This window comes from Calypte anna, chromosome 4B (genome assembly GCF_003957555.1).
Source record: "Calypte anna isolate BGI_N300 chromosome 4B, bCalAnn1_v1.p, whole genome shotgun sequence".
NCBI classification, from domain to species: domain Eukaryota; kingdom Metazoa; phylum Chordata; class Aves; order Apodiformes; family Trochilidae; genus Calypte; species Calypte anna.
In genome coordinates this window covers 13,505,523-13,532,276 of record NC_044249.1, presented here as the reverse complement: position 1 = coordinate 13,532,276, position 26,754 = coordinate 13,505,523, and the positions used below count along the sequence as shown (strand labels likewise).

Genomic DNA, 26,754 nt, shown 5'->3' with positions numbered 1-26,754 from the left:
CCGTCCCGCCTCTCCCCGGCGCTCCGTTGTGCGGCGCGGTGCTGGCTGCGCTGCGCGGCTGGAGCTGCGCTGCGCGGCTCGAACTGCGCCCGTCCCTGGTGCTGCGCCGAGCCCGATTTGTGCCGGCAGCCGCGGCAGGACGGCCGGAGAGGTAAGATGGTCCCGCTCGCTCCCCTCTCGCTCCAGGCAGCATCTGTCTCCCGAGCTCAGTGGGCGGGGAGGGAAAAAAGAAGGGAGGGGGGGGAAAGAAAAAGGAAAGGGAAGGGCTGGATTCTAAAAAGGGCTTTCTCCGCTCCTGCTGCTGCTCTAGGCAGCCCAGTCCTAGCAGTGCAAAACTGTGGGCTTACTGGAAAAAAAAAGATTAAAAAAAAACTAAAAAAAAAAAGGAAGTCTCACTCGTTTTCCTGGCCAGTAGAAGCACATGGAAAAAGCTGCGAGGGAGCCCGAGCATCAGGAGGCGGCAGCTCCGGGCGCTGCTTCCCCCTCGGCTCCCCACTTCCCCGGCAGCGCTGCACGGTGCGGCCCCTGCCCGGGCTTTGAAAGGGCAGAAATCCGGCTGAGATCCTCAGGGATTACACCCTCTGTGATCCCGAGCTCGCATCCCTTCCCAGGGAAAGGCATCGGCCTGGCAGCCGGGGGGAGCCCGGTCTGCTGCTTTTAACAGCCGCGGGTTTCATTATTTTTTGCCTTTTAGGGTGGTAATAGGTGGTCTCTTTCCAGACTGCCATTTGAACCCGTTTCATCATAGCGGAGGGATTACATCATGTTACAGCCCTGGACTCAGTAAGGGCAAAAGCGAACACAACCATCCTTGCAAATCTGTCCCGTTGGCTTCCCCGTCCGACTCCCTCGTTTTTATTTCCTGTTGAGCAGAGGTTAGCACCCAGCAGCAGCCTGCCATTGGTAGGCAGCTGGTTAGTTCACAGCGACGTATTTTGATTTCTTCCACTGAGGGTTTTTTTGGAAACTCAGTTTTAACTCTGTGCGCGTTATGTGTCTTCTGTGGGGGGAATTTAGGGAAGTTGCCAAAGATTCAGCCGGTAAGAAAATAACAGGCAGCAAAAGAGCCAGATAAACGGCCAAAAGCAGACGTTGTTTTATAAAGTACAAGCTCTGGAGTTGGAGGAGGTGAATGGATTCAGGCAGGCAGCCCTCAGAAATGGAGACATTCACCTGCCCAGAAAGTCAGTGTAGATGAATGAACGCACACTTCTGAGAGGCATGACAAGACAGATGTAAGGAATAGAGAAGTATTTAGCTGATCTCCCTTCTGGATCCTATATGATCATTTTGATGCAAATACTTGTAGTGTCTGTGCCTGTTTTGTCATACCTTTGCAATGACTGATCTTTCCGTCTGAGATTTGACGAGACAATAAATACATCTCAAAGCCAGAGAGCTAATTAAATCTTGTACTGCAGTCCAAGGCTTCCTCAGCTGATGAATTCTGCTGTTCTTTGTGCAGTTCTTTGTTTTGTTTTGTTTTCACCGTGAAAAAAAATTCACAGCATGGCTTGGTTCAGCTCTCAGAGTTGTTTTCCATAACTAGTGTCTCGCCCTTGCAGGTGTTCTGTCACTAGCTACTCCCAGTGTTACGTGGCCACTTTTTTTTACCTTTATGAAAATAGCAGCATTATGAAGTTCTTTTTATCTTATCTGGATTGGTGCAGGGGAGACAAGGGACAGGGGAGACAGCTTGGCAGCCAGATGGGTCCATCCATCAGCATTCTCCTATATGGGCGCTTGCCATTCAGTCATCCCTTCTGCCTCCTGGTGGTTTGCATGGGAAGAACTTCGCTCCTTTTGAATAATTCCTTTTTCTTTTTGGAGCTGGGGTGGAAAAGAAGCAAATCCCGCATTAGAGCCCAAGGGACAACAGTGGCTACAGGGCACAGATGGGTTTATGAAGAATTTGAAGTAGATTCTGAATAGAAGCATCTACAGTTTTCTTTGTGTGTCTGGGTAGCCAGGGATCGCAGTGACAAACCCACACACAGAACAATGAGCAGATTCACTGCCTTTGGTGATATGGGTCGCTCTTTGGTTTTTCCTAGGAAATATGTCAGCAAAATTCAAAGTGGTTTTTGGTGTTCCTGAGTCTCAGGTAGATTTTTAGATGAAGGGATTTAGAAAATCTGTGGTGTTGAAATTGCAGTGTTTCTAGCAGCAGTGGCACCAAGGAGTCAAGTCCAAGGATACTTCAATAGGTCAGCCACTCACTTAAAATCTTATAACCTTATTGGAGAGGTTTTTCATTTTCATCTCCTGAAGCTCTCAAAATTGAGGGGATAATGTCAGAGACATAATAAAAAAAAAAATAATATTAATTGTGCTGTTCCTTTCAGTGGCGCAAAAAGGAGATGCTGTAAGGTCAGATCAGGAATTGTCTTGCCCTGCTGCTGACTGTAGACTTCCTTCAGAGATTGCTACTGGACAAAGAAGCAGTGGCTCGGGAATGCTTTATGCAATCTGGTGTCGACTGCTTTAATTTCCATCCATTTAGAAAAGTTTGGTATCTGATGTGTCAGTCAGAGGGAGCATGGTACCCAGCAGCCGCCTGGTTAACTGCATTGTTCAGAGCATGCTCTTTGTTTTGCGGGGAGGGGGCGAGGCAGAGGAAGGGATGTGCTTTATATTCATTTGCAAGAGATTTCTTGATGAAGTGAGAGGGTGGGATGCAAGGACTTGTGCTTCCAAACTCCCATTCAGTTCAGTTCATTCTATGCTATCACAGTTTTAAGTCACACTAAAGCCTACTGTTTCCACTCTTCAAAAATTTATGCATCCTTTCCAGTTACACAATCCATCTTGGTTCAGATGTGAATGACGTAGCTACTGATATGACCCTGAATTTCCTCTGATTCATCAGTTTATTGACAAACACAGTATTTAATTTGTCTGGGCTGGGCAGGTGAATGTGTTACACACTCAGTAGATACTCTTTCAGGTTAATACACTCTAATATAATATGTTCTTAAATCAACAAACCCCCCAAAAAAACCAAACCCCAAACCAAGACCAAAACCAAAACTGGAGGTCAACTGAAGGACTACAGTTACTGTGAATTCTGAAACAGAATTGGAAAAGCTAAGTCTTGACTACACTCCTATTATATATCAATTAGAGTTATCTAGTGACACTTAGGAGGAGCTAGCTTTTCTACTCTGAAGCATCCTAAGCTGTCTGTAGAGCAATTTCAAGCTTTCTTTCACACCAGATGTCTTTTAGGAGAGTATCTGTTTAAAGCAATACCGAGAATAATCTGTCAACACTATGAGCAGGCATGAAAACACACAGCTATGGTATGCAGGTTACACCAGAATGACTATCAGGCTGCACCTACCCATCTACATAGATGTGAGATCTGAATTTGTACTGCATATGCACCAGCACTATAAAATAATATGTATAGATTAAATTGCTCTTACTTTCAGAATAAAAGTTAACTCTTGACTCTCCAGGTCACAAAAAACTTGCTGGTGGCAGTAATGCTAGTGAAGAGTATTGCAGAAACATAATTGGGGGTTTTGGAAAGAGAGATACCTTATAGCAGATAACAAATGAACCTTTTAGGCCATAAGGTCTATTTTCCAGAGGGATGGTAAGAAATGAAATCCTGAGTGGTAGAAAAATAGAGTTGTCTGCCATAATTTATCTAGCGGGAAGGAGCCTTTCTTGCTCCTGAGGCTCAACGAGCTGCTGGCCTCTCCATTGCCTCACACAAGAATGAGCTTCCCCTCTGTGTGTGTGTGTCCCACCTTTATTGGACCCCTGGTAATAGGGGGCCTGCCCTAACCAGGCAGAGGTGGACTAACACCCACTCTTTGGCAACTCGAGGCACCTGGTTTATCTTGTTTCTCTACAATTTACCCTTTGGCACCTTAACAGAGTCAGTCATTACATATGGCTTGTAGTTAGGTTTGACTGCTTGAGGTGCTGAGCACCCTTCACACACAGCAGTGTCCAAATGAGCTGATGGTGATCACCTCTCTTATATTAGCCCTGGGAGAATACACTTGGCTCTGAAAAGAGCCAGTCCGTGGTGAAATTAAGGAAAGAAATTCTTAAGAGGACTTTATGGGTTTGACATAGTGGTGGCATTTTTTTTACTATCTGGTGGATTACTGCAGTCAGCATCTTTCTGCCATTGTCTATTTTTGAGAAGAGTGATAAAAGCTGTCTTTCTCTGGGAGAGATGTTGGTAATCACTGTGCCAAAATCATGAGTGCAGAGGGTTGAATAAAAAGAATTCCATCCATTAATAATAAGTTCCAGAAAAAGAGTACAGAAGTGGTTTTAAATTTAATCTATGGTGTAGCTGATGTCTCAAAGATAACAGCGTTTTACCCCAAGAAATATAGCATTTTGTGTTTGTCATGTAATTGCTCTGAGTTGCACTAAATATGTATTATTGATTAGGGCACTGTAATTATATCATGTTTGTGAATTCCCCAAAGACTCTTATCACTGTCCTAATCACATTTAAACATTTATGGAAAACAAGATTTTGGTGTCCTGTTTGACTGGCTTATGATCTGGTTTGGCTGAATTTATTCTGAGAGGGTAGTCACTTTTAATGAATATGTTTGCTTGTTTCAGTTAGAATGAATGGACTATGGCAAAGGAGGTTAATTCATGTGTATTCTCATCACTGGAGGTAATACTCCTTCACAGAGTAGGTAGCAGTATGTTATTTCGATTTTGCAGAGAAGTAAATAGTAAAAGCTCTTTAAAATGCTGCTTTCATGCTATACTACTGTGCACTATCTTCAAATGTGTAAAAGCTCAATATTTGGCCATTTGTTGTGGGTGATTTTTTTCTGTTTTCATTGAAGTATGTTTAATTATTTCTTTAAAACTTATCTGTTCTCTCATTGGTTACACATGCTTATGGCATTCTTGTTGTTCAGAACTGAAAGGCAAGGCAAGGAGGGAATTTCCCTTTTATTAACAGATCCAGATTTTATTTTGCTGTACCATTTCTTACAAGTAGCAGCTGCAAAGAGAGAATTAGTGTGACCTTCACAGTGTTTCCTAGTGCTGTCATCAATCAGATCTGGCAGGAGCTTTATCGCTTCTATCAGTGTGGCTCATAAGCCACATGCTGTCTAGTCTGGGGGAAAAAACAAACAAACAATGGGAGCTACTGTAGAATTCGTTTAAAATAAAACAACCAGGAATCGTTTTTTCCCACGTGTGACAGCTTTGTAGGAATATTTCCGTTTTTACCATGTGCTATTGGGTTGATTAATAAAATACAATGATGATAAAGCAATGGAAGAGACTTCCACTTCCTCTCACTGGGAACTCATTCACAAACCACTGGAGCTTCAGCCTTTCACAATCAAGGCTCTCCAGTCTCATTCTAATCCTCAGTGTTATTTTTACTAAGGAGCTGATGCAGTTAGATAAGTTTAAAGATGAGGTGGGGGTTTTTTTGGTTTTGTTTTTTTTTTTCACAGTTACACCGAGTTCATCGCCTTTTCTAAATTCCTTGGCTCTCCCTTTCTTGCAAGCTGAAGTAAGTACAACTTTCTTGCATTTCTTTCCAGGGCTCAGTACAGTGAGAGATTGTCACTTCATCCCTGGCTCCTTTGCAGGCTAAATCCTGGCTGACAGGTAGATGGAGGGCAACGTGCAATGAGGATAAGGAGAACTGCTAGGGTGTAATTCAGTCTTCTTTCATGGGCATGTGTATATTATGTGTATAAAATACACGTGTATAAAATACAAGTTTAAGATCCTTATCTTCAAACTGGTACTGTTGATGGCCAAGGGTGGGGTATGATCTATACGTTTGTGTTTTTTAACCAGCCAGGTCTTGGTAAGAAATACTTTGGTACCAGATTTGGAAAGAAGGCTTGAAATTCTGCAAGAAATGTACCTGGAGTACTATGTCCAGTTCTGAACAGCAAGAAGGACATAAAGCTATTGGAGCAGAACAAGAGGAGGAACATGAAGATGATCAGAGGGCTGGAGCACCTCTCCCATGAAGACAGTCTGAAGGGGCTGGGGTTGTTCAGCTGGGGCAAGACTTATCATAAGGGCATATAGTGATAGGACAAGGCGTAATGGCTTAAAACCTGACCCTGTCGACCTGACCCATCCCACAGAGAGGTCTGCTGCCTTCCCGGTGCCTGGGTGAGGGATATTAGTAGGAGACTCCCTCAACTAATTCAGCCCTCAGATTATTATCCACTGTTGGTAGTCCAGGCTGGCAGTGATGACATTGCTGGACGAAGTACAAAGGTGATTAAAAAGGACTTCAAGGCACTGGGTCGTTTAGTTGATGGGTCAGGAGCACAGGTGGTGCTCGCCTCAGTTCCAGCAGTAGAAGACCTGAATGAGGAGAGAACTAGGAAAACTTATCTGATCAATAGGTGGCTAAGGGATTGGTGCCACTGGTGGAACTTTGGGTTTTTCGACCACGGGACAACTTCCATACTACCTAGTGTCCTCACTAGCCCCAGAAGCCCTCACAGATGGGCTTCATCTAACTAACAAGGGGTAAAGGACTCTAGCTTATAAGTTGGAGAGGCTGATAAGGAGGGCTTTAAACTAGGTTTGAAGGGGGATGGGGTTGAAACTGGGCTCTCCAGAAAGGAGCCTAAGGGTGGTCTACCCAAGATGAGAGACAAACCAGTAGCCCAGCTGAAGTACATGTACACCAATGCACACAGCATGGGCAACAAACAGGAGGAGCTGGAAGCCATCGTGCATCAGGAAAGCTATGATGTATTCGCTATCACGGAAACGTGGTGGGATGACTCCCATGACTGGAGTGCTGCCATGGGTGGCTACAGGCTCTTCAGAAGGGACAGGCAAGGAGAGACGGAGGGGTAGCACTGTATGTTAGAGAGTCTCTTGACACTGTAGAAGTTGAGGTCAGCAATAATAAGGTGGAGGGCCTGTGGATTAGAATCAGAGGAAAGGCCAACAAGGCTGATATTGTGATGGGAGTCTTTTACAGACCACCCAATCAGGATGATGAGGATGATGAATTATTCTACAGGCAGCTAGTGGGTGTCTCAAAATCGTCATCCCTTGTTCTCGTGGGCAACTTTAACCTGCCAGACATCTGCTGGGAACTCGACACCACAGAGAGGAAGCAGTCTAGGATATTCCTAGAGTGTATAGAGGATAATTTCCTGCTCCAACTAGTAAATGAGCCCACCAGGGATGGAGCTCCGCTTGACCTTCTTTTCACAAACAGAGGAGCTGGTGGGAGATGTGGTGGTTGGTGGACGCCTGGGACTTAGCGATCATGAAATAATAAAGTTTTCAATATTCAGGGATACAAGGAGGGTCGTCAATAAAACCTCTATGTTGGACTTCCGGAGGGCAGATTTTGGCCTATTCAGAAGACTTGTTCAGAGTATACCCTGGGAAACAGCCCTTGAAAACAGAAGGGTTAAAGAGGGATGGTCGTACTTCAAGGAGCAAGTTTTGAAAGAACAGGAGCAGGCTGTCCCAGTGTGCCGAAAGGCGAGCCGGCGGGGAAGATGACCAATCTGGCTGAATTGGAAGACTCTGAAAGAAAATAGGGTTAAGAAGAGGGCCTACCAATTATGGAAAAAAGGGCTAACTACTCAGAAGGAATTTAGGAATATAGTTAGGTCATGTAGAAAGAAAATTAGACAAAGGCACAATGTGAACAGAATCTCGCCACCTCTTTGAAGGATAACAAAAAGTCCTTCTACAGATACATCAGCAGCAAAAGAAGGGGCAAGGAAAACATCCATTCTTTACTGGACATGGGTGGGAATATAGTTGTCAAAGATGAAGAAAAGGTTGAGGTATTTAACACCTTCTTTACCTCAGTTTTCAACAGAAAGACAGGTTACCCTGAGGACAGATGGCTTCTGGAGCTTATAGAAGGTGACAAGAATCTAAACAGCCCCCCTGTAATCCTGAAGGACAAAGTCAGTGACCTACTGAGATGCTTGGATCCCCACAAGTCTATGGGACCGGATGGGATCCACCCAAGGGTGATGAGGGAGCTGGCAGAAGAGCTCGCCAAACCTCTCTCTACCATCTACCAACAGTCCTGGCTCACTGGGGATATCCCAGATGATTGGAAGTTGGCGAATGTCACGCCAATCCACAAAAAGGGCCGGAAAGAGGACTCAGGAAACTACAGGCCTGTCAGCCTGACCTCAGTGCAGACGACACTAAGCTGGGGGGAAGTGTGGATCAACTGGAAGGCAGGAGGGCTCTGCAGAGGGACCTGGACAGACTGGAGAGTTGGGCTGATTCCAATGGGATGAGGTTCAACACGACCAAGTGCCAGGTCCTGCACTTTGGCCGCAACAACCCCATGCAGTGCTACAGGCTGGGGACAGAGTGGCTAGAGAGCAGCCAGGCAGAAAGGGACCTGGGAGTCTGGATTGACAGGAAGCTGAACATGAGCCAGCAGTGTGCCCAGGTGGCCAAGAAGGCCAATGGCATCCTAGCCTGTATCAGGAACAGCGTGGCCAGCAGGTCCAAGGAAGTGATTCTGCCCCTGTACTCAGCCCTGGTGAGGCCACACCTTGAGTACTGGACTGTGTGTCCAGTTCTGGGCCCCTCAGTTTAGGAAGGATATCGAGGTCCTGCAGCAGGTTCAAAGGAGGGCAACCAGGCTGGTGAAGGGACTCAAGCACAGACCCTATGAGGAGAGGCTGAGGGAGCTGAGGCTGTTTAGCCTGGGGAAGAGGCGGCTCAGGGGAGACCTCATCGCTCTCTACAACTACCTGAAAGGAGGTTGTAACTGGGTGGGTGTTGGGCTCTTTTGCCAAACAACTTTCAAGACAAGAGGACATGGTCTTAAGTTGTGCCAGGGGAAGTTTAGGTTAGATATTAGAAAGAATTTCTTTATGGAGAGAGTGATCAGGCATTGGAATGGGCTGCCCAGGGAAGTAGTGGATTCTCCGTCCCTGGAGATATTTAAAAAGAGACTGGATGTGGCACTTAGTGCCATAGTCTAGCAACCGCAACGGTGGTTCAAGGGTTGGACTAGATGATCCCTGAGGTCCCTTCCAACCCAGCCAATTCTATGATTCTATGATTCTATGAAAACTGGAAGAGAGTAGATTTAGGCTAGAAGTTATGAAGAAATTCTTTCAGTGAGACACTGAAATATGTTGCCCAAGGAGGTTGTGGATGCTACTTCCCAGTAAGTAAACACACCAGGTCAGATGGGGCTTGGAGCAAGATGGTCTAGTGGGAGGTGTCCCTGTCAGAGAGTTAGAACTATTTAAGGTCCTTTCCAACCCAAACCATTTTAGGATTTTGAATGTGCAATAGCTGGTGCAAAGAAGATGCTCACAAAAAGTAAAATAAGTTTAACAGAATGGTTATTTACTCTGACAGGAAAAGAAAGAATCACATGGATAGGCTAGCTGGCTATGGAAAGAATTACTTCTTTGGTTTTTCCTCTGTGTGTGCTGTGTCAGTTTGACAGGTTTTATGGCCCCAGCTGCTGAACTGGTCCTCAGCAGAGCAGTGCTGCAGCACTCATCCCCTGCCCAAACCATGCTGCACATCACGTGCTGGGGCTGTCCTTGAGGTTTTTGGCAGCCAAGGGGAACGGTTTGACAGACAGACATCCTTGTGTGGTTTCAGACAGTGCTGTCAGCACTGTGTGCCAGTGGTGCCCAGCCTCACTGTTGAGACAGTATCAGGCCCTGGGTCCCAAGCCCAGCATCTCTGTCCAAGCAGGGGGTGGGGCCAGGAAGGGATGGGGCCTCCAGCAGCCAGGCACTGCAGCTGCACAACCACCTGGTAGAGGGCTTTTAAGAGGCCAAAGCCATAAGCTGTCCTGTTCCAGCAGGAGGATGAGGAGAAGGGGAAGCTGCCAAAGGAATCAGCCTTGGGAGCCAAGTCATGTCATTATTCAAGGACTCCTGCTTCATGAGCACACATCAAGCCAGCTGCCTGCCTACTGCTGATGTAGACCAAATTAAAAGATATCCTTTCAAGCAGGGTGGGCTGCAGTCAGGAAATAATAAAATGAGAGGAGCTGAAGATAAGATAGATAATGTAAAAGGCACAGTCATTAGATAAGGAGAAGCAGGGCTGCTGAGTGTCACTGGGGAAGTGGTGGGCAGGAGTTGAGCTGCAGAGGGGCCACTCTTGGAGGCTGTTCTGCTGCTGGCACTTAGGATAGATCAAACAGAAAGAAATTGACCTTGTGGAGAATGAGATTTATTCTTTCAAGCCAAGTTTGTGCTAGGGAATAGAGTGAAATACTGTCACGGTTTAACGCTGGCCCGGCAATTAAACCGAATAACATACGCTCTCTATTAATCTCTCTCTCCTTGATAAAGAAAGGAGAGAGAATAAGGGAGAGAGACTTATGGGTTGGAAACTAAACTACACAACTTTAATGAACAGTAATGATAAATAGGAAAAATTACTAAATATATACAAATATACAGGAAAATGGAAACCACATTCCTCCCTCCTTTCCCCCAATAACTCTCACGTCACCACCGAGGCTGCAGGGCAGCCCTGGGAAAGTCCAGGCTGGACTCCTGGAGTCGGCAGCAGTCGGGAACCGGAGGCAGGAACACACAGATATGGGCTGGCACGGATCAGGACCACAGGCAGACGAACGGACAGGATCCTTCCAGGATGCCGGGTGAAGGAAGGGAGGAAGGGAAATCAGGAAAATCCAGAAGTCTGGAAATCTGGAAATCCGGAAAAGATCTGGCTCGGCCCTCGTGATGCCTCAAATTTATACTGAGTGTGACGTATATGGGATGGAATACTCTGTTTGGTCAATTCTGGCATCTATCTTGTCTGTTCCTCCCCAAAGGAGGGCTCAGGTGGGACCTCTGTATCCTCCTGGACGGTAAAATGTTTTCCTCAGAGCTGAGCAGTGTCCTTGGCTCTGCATACCAGTCTCTAGCAGTAACTATAAACATCAAGTGTTATCAATCCTAGAAACACACACTGTCTGAGAAACTTGCTGTTAATTTCAGCAAGTGCAACTACTTACAAGAGACTTAGCTAAAAGTAAAAGTACAAAACAGAAAATCACCTTTATCCTGGCCCAAACCAGGACAAATACTTACTGGATGTTGCTGCTGGGTGTAGGAGATACAGATAGAAGAAAAGAAATATCTGAAAATGTTAGGAGCTAACTGATTTCAACTCTGTTAACACACAGCATTATCAAAGAACACCCCTTGGAAAATGAAGAGATCTGCTGCTTGGAGGGTAAAAAAGTATTCAAGCTGAGAAGCTTCTGTGAATACACTGGACTCCTTGCCTGATGCCTTTATCTGGACCATGTGTGTGCCATTAGGACCACAACAAGCTGTGAGTCTCCTTGGACAGGGGATGATGTGTGCAGGGTGGGTCCTGCAGGAAGAGCCAGAAGAGCTGAAAGGAGGCAAGAGGCTTGGTCAGGCCACAGCATCTTGTTTTTAGCTTAACAGGAATGAAATCCACCCTGAAGAGTCTTGGGGGAAATTCTGGATGAGACCCACAGTGAATAATTATGAGTGCAGAGGGGTGGAACTCCACCTGGTTACAAAAAACAATTCTATTTCCAAGGTTAGTTGGTTCTGCTGGGAAAAGTGATATTTAACAAGTAAGGTCAAATTAAAAAAAACCAACAAACACACACACACACAAAAACAAAAACAAAAAACCCAAAAAATTCCACCCTCAAAACAAACAAAAAAAACTCCAACAAAACCAACCAACAATCTGAGACCTTAAAAAAAAAAAAATGAAACCAATCAGGAAGCCTAAAAGTCTCTCACTTCAGAGATTAATCAAAACAAGCCCCCAAACATGGAGACAGCACACAGCAGAAACCTCATATAAAAAAAACAAGTGTCCTCTGGAGAAAGGAAGAGCTGTTCCCTCTCTGGGAAAGTTTGTCTGTTCCTGTGGCTTGTGAACTTTTCATCTTCTCTGGGACTTTCTGCTGTCCTGGGTTCACTTTTTTCAGCTCCTTGATCTCTCCTGCACTTCTTTCCCTAGAGCTCAAAAGAGCATTTATGCAAACACTCAGCTTTAAATAAGTGAATCATGTTTGATGTCAGCGTGATGAGAACTTTGGGCTGTTTGTGTGTTTACGCTGCTCTGCAAAACAGGAGCCCCCGCAGTCCCCAAGCAGCTCCGGGGATCCCTCCCACCATCCGCTGCTGTGACTTGGAGCCACCAGGACACCTTTCCACCTTGTGACAGCCGTGTCCTGAGGTGTTTCCAGGAGCTGATCTGTATCAAAGAAAAAGATGCCAAAGACATGCATGACATTAATTTTAACCTGACTGTGTCAGGTTAGGCTCTTGGTGATTGCTCTTCCTGTTTGTCTGCAATGACTGAGCCTCACAGCCTCTCAGTGCTCCAGTTCCCTTCGCTTACCTTTGGATTTTCTCCTTTATTATTGTTTACAAAATACCAAGTCTAGACTTTGTATATATGGAAGATCTTGCTGAGACCTGCCACCTCTTTGACCTAATCTTCTCCAGGTCTCTCATTCTTTTGTTCTCTTGCTCATAGCCCAACTATGGAACTTGTTAAAGGTATATTCTGTGTTTAAAATAAGCTACATCGAAGGCTGCTCTGTAAACAGTGGCTCGCTGCACACCCTAAGGGCAACTACAGGTACATCTAAAAGGCCCATATTACTGAATCCCCCAGGGAAACAACAGAAATATTGATGAAATAACAAAAAAAAACCCAACAAAAGCTGTCTTGAACAGGTGTAATATTTGAGGATTTTTAGACTTCTTCAACTTCATTTTCCTGCCACAGTAATATCTTTTTTTAAGCATTATAGAACTAACTGCTGTACTTGCACTTGGGGATTCCTTTGTGGTTTATGCTGAGTACATCTACAGGCTCCAAGATCTAAGTGCAGTCTCAGATTGCCCTGAAATTTATTGTACTTTGTCAGAGCAAAGGGTGATACCAGTCTGTGACTCTAGGTCATTTGGGCTAGGTTTCCTGACAGACTAGTCCTTAAAAAAACCCCAGCTGTTCTGGGGCTGTCATTCTGCCAGCTTTAAATTAAAAAATACTGTGCCAAAGAGGGATCAAACTTTATCTTGGCTTGAGAGTGATTTAAGTAGTCTCAGTCTTCACATTTACATTAGTTAAGTTCTTCTTTCCTTTCAGGGAGGTGTCTTGGAAGCAGTAGTTAAGAAAGAGTCCAGCCCTTCCCTGTACATCACTGGGGCAGGGCTGCTTCCTACTGAGGTCTAAGTGCTTTCCTCTTTGAGTCAGGATCTGGACAACCTGGAACAAGATCTAAAGGTAAATATCTGAAAGATACATGAAATGAAGGTACACAGAGTTCCTAGATATGACTACAGAGCTGTTCTTGGCCTTCTGAGGCATCACCTGGATGGTCCAGTCAGCTTAATGAACCAAGACAGAAGCTGCTCAGAGAAACATGGCAGTGATATTTCCTTCCTTGATCTATTACTTGAGCTATATATATACTAAAAGAAGTGTGTGCCCTTCTAGTAAGTTATCTTCAAGTGACTTACAGAGCACTTGGTAACCCAGAGCAGCTCTTTGCATGTTAATAACTAAGAAAATATTAAGGGCTTCCTGAGATGTGTTGGGGAATAGGAACTGGAAATGGCAGATGTTCAGGGTGCAGAGGGTAGGTGTCTTCCTGGATGCTTGAAACAAATGGGTAATAAGTTGTGTGGATTTTGGTATGCTGGCCTCAGCAATCCCAGTATCTCAGTACAACTGTGTAATCCAACTTGACTTCAACAAAGTATATAGAAGGAAGAGAGGCATTTAAGAATCCTATAGCATCATTCCCCTTTTCTTGCTATAGTCATCCCTGTTTTATAAGCTTGCATCTTAACTCCTGCAACTGAAATGAGTTTTGGAATGCTCATAAACTCTGGGATAGAAAAGTGTTTATCTGTTTTGCTTGGGAGACAACGTTTGGAATAATGTAGGTGTTACATCCATAATACCATTTGTTGCACCACTTCTTAACTGCAGTTTGTAGGGATTTGCTCATCTTCAACTTTGCAAAGCCGTCTACACATCTCACCTGCTGCTTTACATCCCTGTACTCCTTACGTGGGCAGCGTCTTGTAATGCTATCCTATATACTACTGAAATTACAGACTGCTCTCTTCTCCCAGTAAGCCAGTAAAGCCATACAAATTATCTCACTGATGTGAGATGGGGTGGGACACTCTACACATACGTATGATTTTCTTTGATTTCATTTGCTAGAGTCAGCAATAGCAGGTCCTGACCATCCTGGATCAGTTTGCTTCTTTGCAGTAGTCTGCCAAAATAATCCTTTCCCTGTTGAGGTCAGCTGTACCCAGCTACAATGAAGTATCTAAAAGTATGTGTATAATTCTTGAAGGCTTTAATGAGCTCTTGGAGGGGTGCAATTAAGCATGTCTCTGTGTGTACCTTAGCACTTAGTAGGGTAGTTTTGCTACAATCAACAATAAAGAGCATTTCTGCATAGGTCAGGAAGGCACAAAATAATACTGGGCAATCATACGTGTGTGAAGTGGAGGCTATCAAGGTGTGACTACACAAAAGCAGACAAAGGGCATGTCAGGGTATTTCCTTGGATTGGAGAAATCTTTATTAATGGCAAAATTCTCCAAAAATGTAATGACTGGATGTTTTTTGAGGTAAGCCTACCAGGGAAAGTATTAAATTCCTTCTGGCATTGTTTCTTTTACTAAAGTGAAAATTTCTTCACAGTGAGATTTTTCTAAGGAAGAAGCATTCCATGTTCACTAGGGAAGTTGATTTTTTGGGCTCTGCATACATTCATGGCTGAATGGGACTCTATCATCAATGTAATTTTCTGTAGTTTTTTGTTTTTTGTTGTTTTGGGTTTTTTTTTTCCCCTTGTATTTGATTGATTACCTGTAACTGTTGTGAATTTTAATGTGGAAGGAGATTATGATAGAGTCAGTATCCTGACAAATTGCTTTAGAAGAGAACAGATCGGGGTGCTTCAGAATGGTGATTTTCAGTCCCACCATACAGAGCCTTGCCAGTGGGAATTTGTTTGGGTCTTCTTTCTTATCAGAAGCCCATGGGGAGAAATTCTGATTACTTTCAATCACTGTCCTTCAAGGGCAGAATGCAGCCTGACGTGTGCAACCAAAATCAAAGTGAAGCAGAGGGCAACCAACCTGGGCTTTGATTAAAGAAAATTATTTCAAATAGTAATAAGATTTGTGAAATAAATGCATCAGCCCTTATCTGCATCAGGTGTAGAAGAGTAGTGGTGGGATATAGAAAAGTAGAGATGGGATATATAATTGCATTATTCATTGTACTGTGGGAGCTGAAGCTAAATCAACAGGGCTGAACTTTTGTTGCTAGGTTAGGAAAAGCAGAGGTAGTGAGAGCAGTGCAAACCCTTACCTTGATAATCCATGGGACTTGAGGAAATAAGTGTGCCATTCCTTAAAGTGATTTTCACTGTGTTTGTGGTGGCTTGTCACTGCGGGTGTTCTCATGCTATGAGCCAGAAGTGTTTTCTTTCCCTCCTCCCTTCTCCTGTGGCAGCAGGCTGAAATCTTAAATTTGTATGTCAAATCTGTTATGTTTTTCACACCAGAGTTTTCATTCTGGGAGAAAATGACAAGTGATGAGTAAATGGAAGCCAAAGTTGGTGTGAAATGAGAACGCATTTTTTATGAAGTAATTATCTTGAAGATTAGCATTTGGAAATGTCCTTTCTAATTGAGGAGAAACAGTTTCTTTTAAGCAATTACCTTCAAAATTAGGACTCTGCTATTGGTACTTGCAAGTCACAAAGAAAAGCACTCACTTGGACCATCTGTGTTGAAAAAACGGAAATCTGACACTAAGTGTCATCATATATTCACAAGACCTGCCTGTCCCTGGTGTTTGTAACATCAGCCTCATGTGCAAGCTGAGTGAGTCAGACCAAGGAGACTCTGAGCTCCACTGTGGGTCCCAATGCTGCCAGTGAATGTGTACTTAAGAAGATATGGGTCTAGTTATTTTACCTCTATCCTCAGTAAAACTGGTTGAGCACGGATAAAAGATGGTATAAAAATTGTGAGTAATAATAGCACTGTTAAATATATATGTGAAAACAACATGCCTATATTCAAACAACTTTTTGATCATATTTAAATAAGTCTACTGCAATGAGAAGGTTCTTTTTCAATTTTGTTTTTGTAAACATGGGATTATATTTTCAAATTAAATGCATATGAAAGCTGATAGGCAGTTGGAGAGGGACACATCCTGCCAGACACATGGGAGAGCAGGTCTGCAGCTGAGCTCAATCCCCATAGACTTCTTTTACAATCAGGGAATAGAAATCTGCTTCTCTAGCATGTAATTAATCTGATCTGTTCTAGATGTCTATTTTGGGAAGCCTAAATTGCCTAAATTTCTCCACTGACTGTGCATTGAGCCTAGGGCAACTACCTCAGATACAGATGACTGCATTGTAAGCATTTGCATTTAATGAGAGGAATGTCACCTCTGAAGCTCAGTCTTGCCTCCCTACTTTCGGTCCTATGGAACAAGTAATTCTGCTGAAGTAAAGGAATTTATTCAGGAAATTTAAAACAAGGTTCTTGTTCTTCAGATTTGCATAGATAGGTGGATTAGTTGTACTCTTAATTTAGGGTTACTCGGTGCTTACAAACAAGTCTGTCTCAACATCTTTTTGTGGCTACTTCAGTAATTTAAAAGCTCAAGGGACAGTGAAAAAACCCTCAAAAAGAGACTGGAAATGCAGGAATGATGACAGAGACAGATTCTTGGAAAATTGTTTTTATGATAGCTGTATATTTCTTAGAATTACTGTATAGTTCTAGTCTTCTCTTCTATCAGAAATTTGCCAAATTGGTCTCATACAAGATAATTCGTAAACAAAACGTCAGTTCATCCAGCTGTGAAATTTCTATTTAGACTGCTGTGCTCAGTGCCTCACTAATTAGGAAGTCTTGTGTCTGGCAGACTGAGGTTCCTAATCTTAAATAGAACAAAATTAATTAGTTTTATTACCACTGTTTCAAATATAAAAAGAAAAAAATGTAATATCAATTTAGAAAAACATGTTTGAAAACAGAATAAGTGAAAAAGAAACTGGTTGTGTAGTGGCTTGGGAGTCATCACTTAAAAGTACATGGGAAACTACAGCTAGAAATTGGGAAAATTTTGTTAGAAAAGGTGCACATAATTTCTGAGAAGGGGAAGCATCTGGGTTTTACCAATATTTTACTAACCTATTTAAACATGAATCCTACATTTGAGTAATGTAAGGGCTTTGAGATTTTGAAAGACAGTCTAGGGAGAACTTGCCTAGAGTGGCTTGAATTTCTTACCACTGTGATTTTTAAATAAGTGTACTTTGGATTTGGACAGGAACTATAGATATAGATAATGGAAAAATGTGACTTTCTTTCACAGGAAGCCATGTATTAAGTATTGTATTGCAAACTGAACTCCTTAAAGACTATTTTTTTAACCAGACTTTTAGTTCTTTAGTGGGGAGTTTTTTGTTTGTTCCTTTATATATATATATATATTATACTACATATTTAATATATTAAATGTATTTTATATATATGTATCATTCTCCAGTAGTTTAATATAATTTCCATAGGATTTAGTGAGGAGATCTACTAGAGCTGGCTGGGAAGTGTCAACATGCAGCAATACTTAAATGACTCCAGTAGGAAATGAACACCTGTAAAAAACAGAGGGTTGCCCATGAGACCCAATCAAGCAAAGTTCTTTACACATCTGTTTTTTCATTGAAGCCAATGGGAAAATTCAGAGACTTAAATATGTCTAGTAATGTGGCAGAAGGTCATATAAAACTGCAGACCTAGAAGATACAGTGTGCCTTGTGAAGCTCCTTTGTCTGGGGGTTAACCTCACCCCTTAGTCAGACAGTACATAACCCATGCTCTGTATTTATTTCCTGTTTACATGTTTTTACTGGTATCAGCCTTTGTCTGATTTTTGGTTGCTGCTTAAGTCTTAAAAATTGTTCAAAGGCTTAAAAATACTTTAAGCTATTTTTATAAATAATGTAGTTCTTCATCAGGCTGAATAAGTGCTATCTGGCTACAACTTGCTTGTATTACCTATTGTAGGTGACCTCCCAAAAAGATTCATTATTGTTTGAAAACTGGTGATTATTGCTGTATTGTTTTACCTAAATAATCTTTGTTGAAAGAAAGAAAAGTTAAATATTATTAAAAGCTGGAGAGGTAGAGCATTTATTATTAAGTGCTATTCATAAACACATCACTTTCACTCAAGGATAGATCAGATCACCACATGGTTGCTGTTTAGTTTAGGGCAAGCATGCATTTCCATGTTCTTTAAAAGGGCTTATGATTTGCTGAGCATCTGGGCTTTATACATAATCCACAAAGGCAAGATAGACTAAATGAGGGCATAAAATCTTGGGAGATGTGTCAGTGCTGTCTCAGAAACTGTATCCAGACCCCTAGCAAAATACCACCAGTCACTGCAGGTGTTGGTAGAAGGTAACTGTATCTGTAGTACATACTGACACAACCATCCTTACCCTGCCTATCTAGAGAACTGCTGACATCTCTTACAGAGAAAGACCTTAGATACAAAAAAATTTTAAAGGGCTGTGCAGGGATAAAGAATTCAAGTGGAAGGAGTACAACCTTCTGGAGATGCCTCCTTTTTACTACTGACCTTGATTTGGAAGAATGGTTTGTAACTGCAACTGCAACTGTGTATTGTATAGATGCGTATGCATCTTTACCTCATTAGGATATTAATAAATAGAATTTCTTGACTTAAAACTAATTTGAAACTAGTATTCTCCCTTAGCAAGCAGTGAGGTCTAACCGAGTAATATATTAAGTGTATTGCAAGTTTTAATTTTTGAATAAAACTGTAATTATTCAACAAACCAACATCAAGGGAGCACAGGCTCTCAGTTTCAAAAAGGTGGATGCATTTAATTTTTTTTTCTTCAAGCTCACTCATTGACCAACTACAAAAATATTTGGGGAGAATTTGCCCTGGCTTCTTATTAGATGACCAGCTTGTATCCATCACTCCTCACCCTTCTCTTGCTCTTCCACTATCAGTGCCCTACTGAACATGTCTATGTGGTTGTGTGTATGCTCCAGGGGCTTCTCTTGGGTCAGTGAAGTTTGGCTGAGAGAAGCCAGGCTGTGAAATGACTCTTGAACCACATCTCTACCCTTGTGGTATGAAGTCTTACCTCTGGAACAAATTTCTGTGTCACACATGTTCCCTGGGTCTTTAAAGTGGACCTGATTCTTTCCTTCTTAATTACTTTTAATAAGTTGATGATAAAGTTGTGGGATTTTGCAGGCGAAACAGTAAGTAAAAGTAGCTAGTTGTTCCAGCTTATGAACTGTCTTATCTTAAGCTCTGAGATAGGAAAGACTGTTACTTAAACTGTGTTGCGATGATCTGGTTTTATATTTGAATATATCCCCCAGGGATCAGTATTGGGCCCGGTTCTGTTCAATATCTTCATTGATGATCTAGATGATGGGATTGAGTCCATCATCAGCAATTTTGCAGACGACACTAAGCTGGGGGGAAGTGTGGATCAACTGGAAGGCAGGAGGGCTCTGCAGAGGGACCTGGACAGACTGGAGAGTTGGGCTGATTCCAATGGGATGAGGTTTAACACGGCCAAGTGCCAGGTCCTGCACTTTGGCCACAACAACCCCATGCAGCGCTACAGGCTGGGGATAGAATGGCTGGAGAGCAGCCAGGCAGAAAGGGACCTGGGAGTCTGGATTGACAGGAAGCTGAACATGAGCCAGCAGTGTGCCCAGGTGGCCAAGAAAGCCAATGGCATCCTGGCCTGCATCAGGAACACCGTGGCCAGCAGGTCCAAGGAAGTGATTCTGCCCCTGTACTCAGCCCTGGTGAGGCCACACCTCAAGTACTGTGTCCAGTTCTGGGCCCCCCAGTTCAGGAAGGATATCGAGGTCCTGGAGCAGGTCCAAAGGAGGGCAACCAGGCTGGTGAAGGGACTCGAGCACAGGCCCTATGAGGAGAGGCTGAGAGAGCTGGGGCTGTTCAGCCTGGGGAAGAGGAGGCTCAGGGGAGACCTCATCGCTATCTACAACTACCTGAAAGGAGGTTGTAACCGGGTGGACGTTGGTCTCTTTTGCCAGACGACTTTCAACAAGACAAGAGGGCATGGTCTTAAGTTGTGCCAGGGGAAGTTTAGGTTAGATATTAGAAAGAATTTCTTTACGGAGAGAGTGATCCGGCATTGGAATGGGCTGCCCAGGGAAGTAGTGGATTCTCCGTCCCTGGAGATATTTAAAAAGAGACTGGATGTGGCACTCAGTGCCATAGTCTAGCAACCGCAACGGTGGTAAAAGGGTTGGACTCGATGATCTCTGAGGTCCCTTCCAACCCAGCCAATTCTATGATTCTATGATTCTATGATTCTATGATTCTATGTGTAGTCATTTGCATTAACATTTCTGCATAGATCTGTACTGCGTAACATTCATCTATAGCTGAGCAACAAGAAATACAATATTGCACATTACGTGCTGCCTTTGTTCTGAATGCCTTTTTAAAGGTGTTTCTGAATGTCTTTGTGAGAGTTTTCTTACTATAATTTCAGATACATTTCCATTTTCTCACATACTGGAAACACCAAAGCTTTCCACCTTTCCATACACCAGCCTGAAAGGGTACGGGTTCTTTTTGTTCGTTTGTTTTGGCTTTTGTTTCTTTGTTGGTTTTTGTTTTTGTTTTTTCTACATTTGTTTTCCTTGCTGCTTCAAACACCTTGCCAGGAGGTACTTTAAAAATGCTGACTTTTCTTAATTGTTGCTTGTCAACACAAATCAAAATGAGTGTCATCTTTTTTTCCAATAAATTTTTCTATTAAATTAATCCTATAGTGTAGGAATATGTATATATACATGTATATATTGTCTCCTATTATTACTTCTTCTGTGAGGGCTAAGTAAGGTTTTTGAACCATACTTCTAGAAAAATAGAATGTAGAAGGAGCTATATTGTACTCAGTTTAATCTGGAAACAATATTTTGAGAATTAAAATACATGGAAAATTAAGTAAGACCTCTTGAAATGAAAGGTTTGAATAACTGTGTGCTTTCCTCCATTATAACATTTGCTTATTCAATTTCAATTTCTTCTGTTTAGTTATCAGGTAGAGGCACACAGTGAAGAGGATAAAAGTAAAGGGTAGCTGTGGTGGTTCATTATTTTTGTAAAAAGAAAAAAAAGACTCTACTAATGGTGTGTTTATTGACATTTAGACAAATTTCAGACAGGAAAATAAACAATCTCCCTAATGTAAAACACAAAATACTACTGAGCTGTTTAATTCTGGCAAAAATGTTCAGAATTAACTTTTCTACTCTTTGCATATTTGCTTTGTAGTCTTTAAAAGCACAAACCTGTATTGTTATCAGAGCAGCTAATGCTTTCCACAGAGATGCAGGATAACACCCCTGCTAGGAATGCACTGCCCCAGGCAGCAGAAAGCCCAAGGTGAGCCTACTGCCAGCTATTGCATTCATTTGAAAATAAGTGTAACATTTAGGCTATTGTTGACATGGCAGGGGGTAATTTCAGCAGTTTAGAGTGCCGGAGTGTATTTCACATATAATGCACACAAGTATTTTGCATATGTGTTCAATAAATAACATTTTTTAACCTTCAAGTGGTTGTTACAATATGGTCTGTGCAGCTCAAAATTTTTATGTCCAAATCATGCGTGCTTCAAGAAGCTGAGTATACTGTGGAATAAAAAGATCCTTATTCTTGCTTCCACATAGCTACTGAGTCCTGCACATAAACAAATGAAACCCTACAGGACCAGGGACTCTTCTTTGAGGAGCTTGGGGGAGCTGCAGCTTTCCTGCCATACCCTGAGTTCCTGACACAGGAGAATGATATGTTTTCTCCCACCATTTCCCCCCAGTAGCTGTCATGCTCCCACCCACAGCACCATGAGGAAAGTCATGTGTGTGTGTGTGTGTTTGCATATATACACATTCACATATATGTGCCCGTATCCAGGACTAGACCATGTGCAGAATCCCTTCCAACATGAGACACCTACACCGCAAGCTGTTGTTCTTCAATAGTTTTAAATCTTGAGCTGGCTCAGCTCTCCCCTAGCTCACCCTGCAGCTCAGAAATGCCAAAGGAAGGTGGAAAAATGGGGTAGCAGAGACAAGATCAGTGCCTCAGCAGTGTCTCAAGCATAGGCGAACTTAAACTTTTTATAAAACCACTGCTTGCAGGAAAGGCAGGGAGGAAAAAATACAGAAATAAGTATGTAATTTGAAATACAAACCTATTGGCACAGTTGTACATGTTTCTTTTCCTTGTACAGACTGTGCTGAAAGCCATCTCAATATCTTAGAAGTGACTCTCCAGTTAACTGCTTTCTCAGAGCACTGGTAACTTGTTTCAAGAAGATTCAGCCTGGCCTAGGGATTGCAAGTTCTCCAGTTAGGAAATGGTTAAACTCAAAGTACCTTGGGAGCATCTTGAAAGGGGAGTGGAAAGAGCATCAAAAGATTTTTATTTGTGTTGAATTGCACATGATATCCTTTTAAAGAGTGTAATATTTGTCTGATGGTAATCTAATGAATAAATTTTTAAATTTAAACTCATAGCAATGTCAGGATTACCTTTGTCTGGGTGTATTACTTGAGTGATACGTTACAGCTAATGTCAAAATAGCTGCTACTCTTTAATGAGCATCAGACAGATTCCTTATGAACTTAATTTTTTTTTCTACTTAAAGGGCATTCTGCATTATTACCTCTAAATCATTAATAGAAACATTTCCTGTGAAAAATATATTGTGTTATACTTAAAAGTGAGTCTTAGAAAAAAGATCAGTTACATGAAGCCTGTTGGCAGCACAGTTGGCAACTGTGTCAAGGGACTTCCAGAACCTTAGGTGTCTGTGTCATTCTTTTGAGATGAGCTCATTTTGAAAGGTCTCTATAGTAGGTCTTCTGTAAGGTCTTGGCACATGTGAAGGGGTCTCTCAACCAATGGGTTTCTTCAGGCAGCTACCAGCTGGGATGTTTATAGCTCTTCTTTTGTCTTGTCTCATTCCCACATTATAAAAATACTTATTATTCTAAGCAACTGTAGTGAGTTTTCTCCACTCACTTTTCATTCATATGATGAATTTGGTAATGGAACACTGAAGATTTTTTTTGTGTTGATTATGCAGAGGCTGAAGGCCAGGATCATTAAAAAATGTCATCCTTGCCCCTCCTCTCTATGTTTGTAATTAATAGAAACAAATTAAGGTATCTTTCATTTTGTTGTATTACCTATAGCAAGAATAAAACATGTATGTTCTACAAGATGAGTAGGTGTGACAGCTACATCTTTGCCAAGTCTGTAGGACTGATGTCATTCCATTGCTGGAAAGACAGAAACATTTTACTGGGAGTGTTGTCTGGAAGAGACATGAAATAATCCCCTGGGCTCAAATAACCTTGGGAAGGTCTCATCTGGAGCAGTGTGTCATGTGGGGCACTGCCCATGAGGGATAATAGGAGAATTTTGGAGAGAATTCAAAAGAAAGAAACAAGAAAAATCAGAAGACTAGACAATATGATATGTGAAAGATCGGTGATGGGATTTCAGTTGTTTAGCTGGGAGAAAACTGAGGGGAGGCATTAACATCAAATATGCTAAGGCTGCTACAAATAGAAAGGGAATGTATTTCCCATGTCTTCTGTGGACAGAACTAGAAAAAATGAGTTTATATGGATGCCCCTTACCTGGAAGTGTTCAAGACCAGGTTCAATGGAGCTTTTAGCAACCTGGTGTAGTTGGAGTTGTCCCTGCCCATGGCAGGAGGGTTGGAACCAGATGATCTTTAAGGTCCCTTCCAAGCCAAACCATTCTATGATTCTTTGATAGTGCACAATAGAAACACTCTCTGGTATATTAGTAATGGTTGAAGTTTGGACTTGATTGACAGTAGAGGTTAAAGGTTGTACTGATTTCCATCAGGAATGACATAGGTGTAACTGATCTCACCTTAGAAGAGAATGGTGAGCAACATCACTTCCTTGCTGTTTCTTTCAGCTGTATCCTTTGACTCAACAAGATCTATTTACTGTGCGTGAGTATTTTTTAACCATCTCCCACCCAAAAGATGACTTTTCCTTTGGTTTTTAGTAGTCCTTGCTCAAGCTTACACTCAATGATGTCTTAACAAAGTAAACTTAACATAGTAAATGAAATTTTCCATGAGTGTAGCTTGGATTTCCTGACTGCTCTCCTCAGGCAATGACCTGACACCTTTTGTTTCTCCATCTTAAATAGAATATGCTGGTCATACAGTAAGTAACTAATGCAAAATGGTTTTGACATCTTGGAGGAAGCTCTGACCTTTCATATCCATAATTCATTTTTCTCAGATCACAGTTTTGTATTCACACAAAGCTCTTTCATATGACTTTATAATTGGAATTATTCTGTTCTTTTTTCTTTTCTTATATTGTGTGGATATTGAATTGTGCAAAATTTAGTAAAACTGAAAGACTTTTCACCTTTGATAACAGCTGCAGGGTTAGTTGCTTTGTCACCTCTTCTTGACAGTGATACCTTCCATTTTCCCCCATTCCATATACATCTCAAATGTGCAGAAATTGGAGAAAACCATCTGGTGAAGCTGCTGTCAGGCTGAGACATGCTTACTGTGAAAAAGAGAAAAGATCCTGACAGGATTAACTCCTGTAAGGAGAGTGGATCAAGCCAAGCAGTTTGTGTAAAGAAACGAACAAAACAGCTGAGACAACGATTAACTTCTGTCTCGAGAGAAGTAGGAGACACTGGGGGAGTGCAAACACCTGCACGGAAGACAGGATGAGGCTGAGGCTGCCATAACCAGCAGATAAGGGGAAGACAATTGCAAAGGTCCAAGGGTCCAACTATCCTTGATAACAAGAGGATGAAGTCATCAGAAGTAAGAAAGGTAAAAAGTTCAACCCTGAGGAAGACTTCATTACTTCATCTGAAGACCCCCAAAGACCCTGAGACATATCCCCAAAAAGACGACTCCGCCCAGACTCTGCCTGTTATGAATATGTATGTCAGGATGGTGTAACCTCCCCTTTTAATGTCTAAATACCCTAACCCTTTCCCTTAACCCTTGGAACTCTTTGTCCAGCACGAGCTGGGGGTTCCCCAGATCCGACAATAAATACCTTTGCTGTTTAAAGGCTCAAAACTTTGTCTCTAAACAGTATTGCTGGCCTTTTCTGGCTTCAACTGTCCCCTTCTTTCAGTTTTCATGGCTGGCACTTCTCACTCACTTCATCAGTGTCATCAATGTACTGAATCAACCTTAAAAAATGCAACTTCTGGGGGACATGACTTGCACAAGATGGTCTGTTCAAAGTCTGTGATTATTAAAGTCTATCTTTTAGGATCAAAATATCCAACTGAACATTTAAAGTCAAGAAAGCTAGAGAGGCTCTGGGATGTCTCATTCTGCTGCTTTGGTCTGTCCTTCCCTCTGTGTCTGTTGTCTCGTTTTGCTTCCTCCAGTTGCTACTGCTTTAGAAGTTACTTTAGTGCAAAAAAAAGTGTTTTTTTTAAGTGCTGTGGAAATATAATTTTGAGGAAAACATGACCATTAAATGTCCAACTTTTTTTTTCAGCTATCTTGTCAGAATACAGTACTGATATTTGTGGTTTTGTCTCTCTGGTGTAACATGAAAACTTTCAGTGACTTTTATGGTTCAATTACTTCTGGCAAGCTTTGGTTCTCCATGTTAGATCCACACACTTGTATAAACATAACTGGCTTCAAGCAGTGTTAAATATGATCACTTAGCTACAAAAACAAAAAACAGAGATAATGGCTAAGATTAGGATTACACTTTTTATAAACATTTTTGTGCTGAAAACAGGGATTTGGAGTGGTAATCACATCCTGCTTGCTAGTTTTTTCCCCTTTTAATTCTTTAGCTCTTGCATCTTGTCCAGTTGTAATGCTCACTGCCTTTGCTAAAGGTGGATTTTTCTTAGTCTAAACCCCTCCTAAACAGATTCTGCCGAAGTTGTGGCTTAAAAAACATGCAGAAGCACTTGACAAGGAGAAATATAAAGCAAAAGCTGAAATATGACACAACCACTCATCAGGGAGAGAATACTGAATATTAAGTGAAATCCTGAAGTTCCTTTTGCTGCTGCCTAAAACCAACTTCATGCAGTTGGTGAGCCTTAAAAACAGAGTATGCTGTGGAAGGGACCCAGTCAGCAAAACAATTTGAAGAATACATTTGCTTCATGTTGGTGTTTGAGAGCAAATATTTGTTTCACAAAATAGTCAAATAAGAAATAGTGAAACTAAAAAAATTATTTTAAAAAAATCAGTGTGCAGGCAAAAAACCCCTGTAGATGATAGGACAGAAGAGATTGAGTTTTATTTTTGAAGAGGATCTTGGGGTGTTTGTAAAAACACCTTATTTCCACAGTCGTCCAGAGCAATGGATGACTTTACTCTTTGTTTGAAATTAAAAAATAAAAAATTATCCAAAAGGAAAAAAAAAAAAAAAGCAAACCACACAACCCTCTGCTTTTTTGAAAACTGACACTAAAAGCATGGAAATATTTTTCCTTACAAATGAGGTCCAAAGAGCTTTATTACTCCCCTGGTGCTACCCAAATTTGAACTCTCTAAAAGACACTTCCTGAAATTCCCCAAACCCAGGTGCACATTACATGAACATCACAAGCTGTAAT

General features: G+C 42.1%; 1 long non-coding RNA gene across 1 annotated transcript; it reads left to right on the top strand.

The window, feature by feature from the left end:
* The first annotated feature begins 9 nt into the window (after window positions 1–9).
* Window positions 10–24,801, top strand: LOC115598340. The gene is made up of 3 exons (XR_003987581.1): window positions 10–151; window positions 24,088–24,124; window positions 24,651–24,801. It is a non-coding gene; the product is annotated as an uncharacterized LOC115598340 (long non-coding RNA).
* The last annotated feature ends 1,953 nt before the right edge of the window (window positions 24,802–26,754 follow it).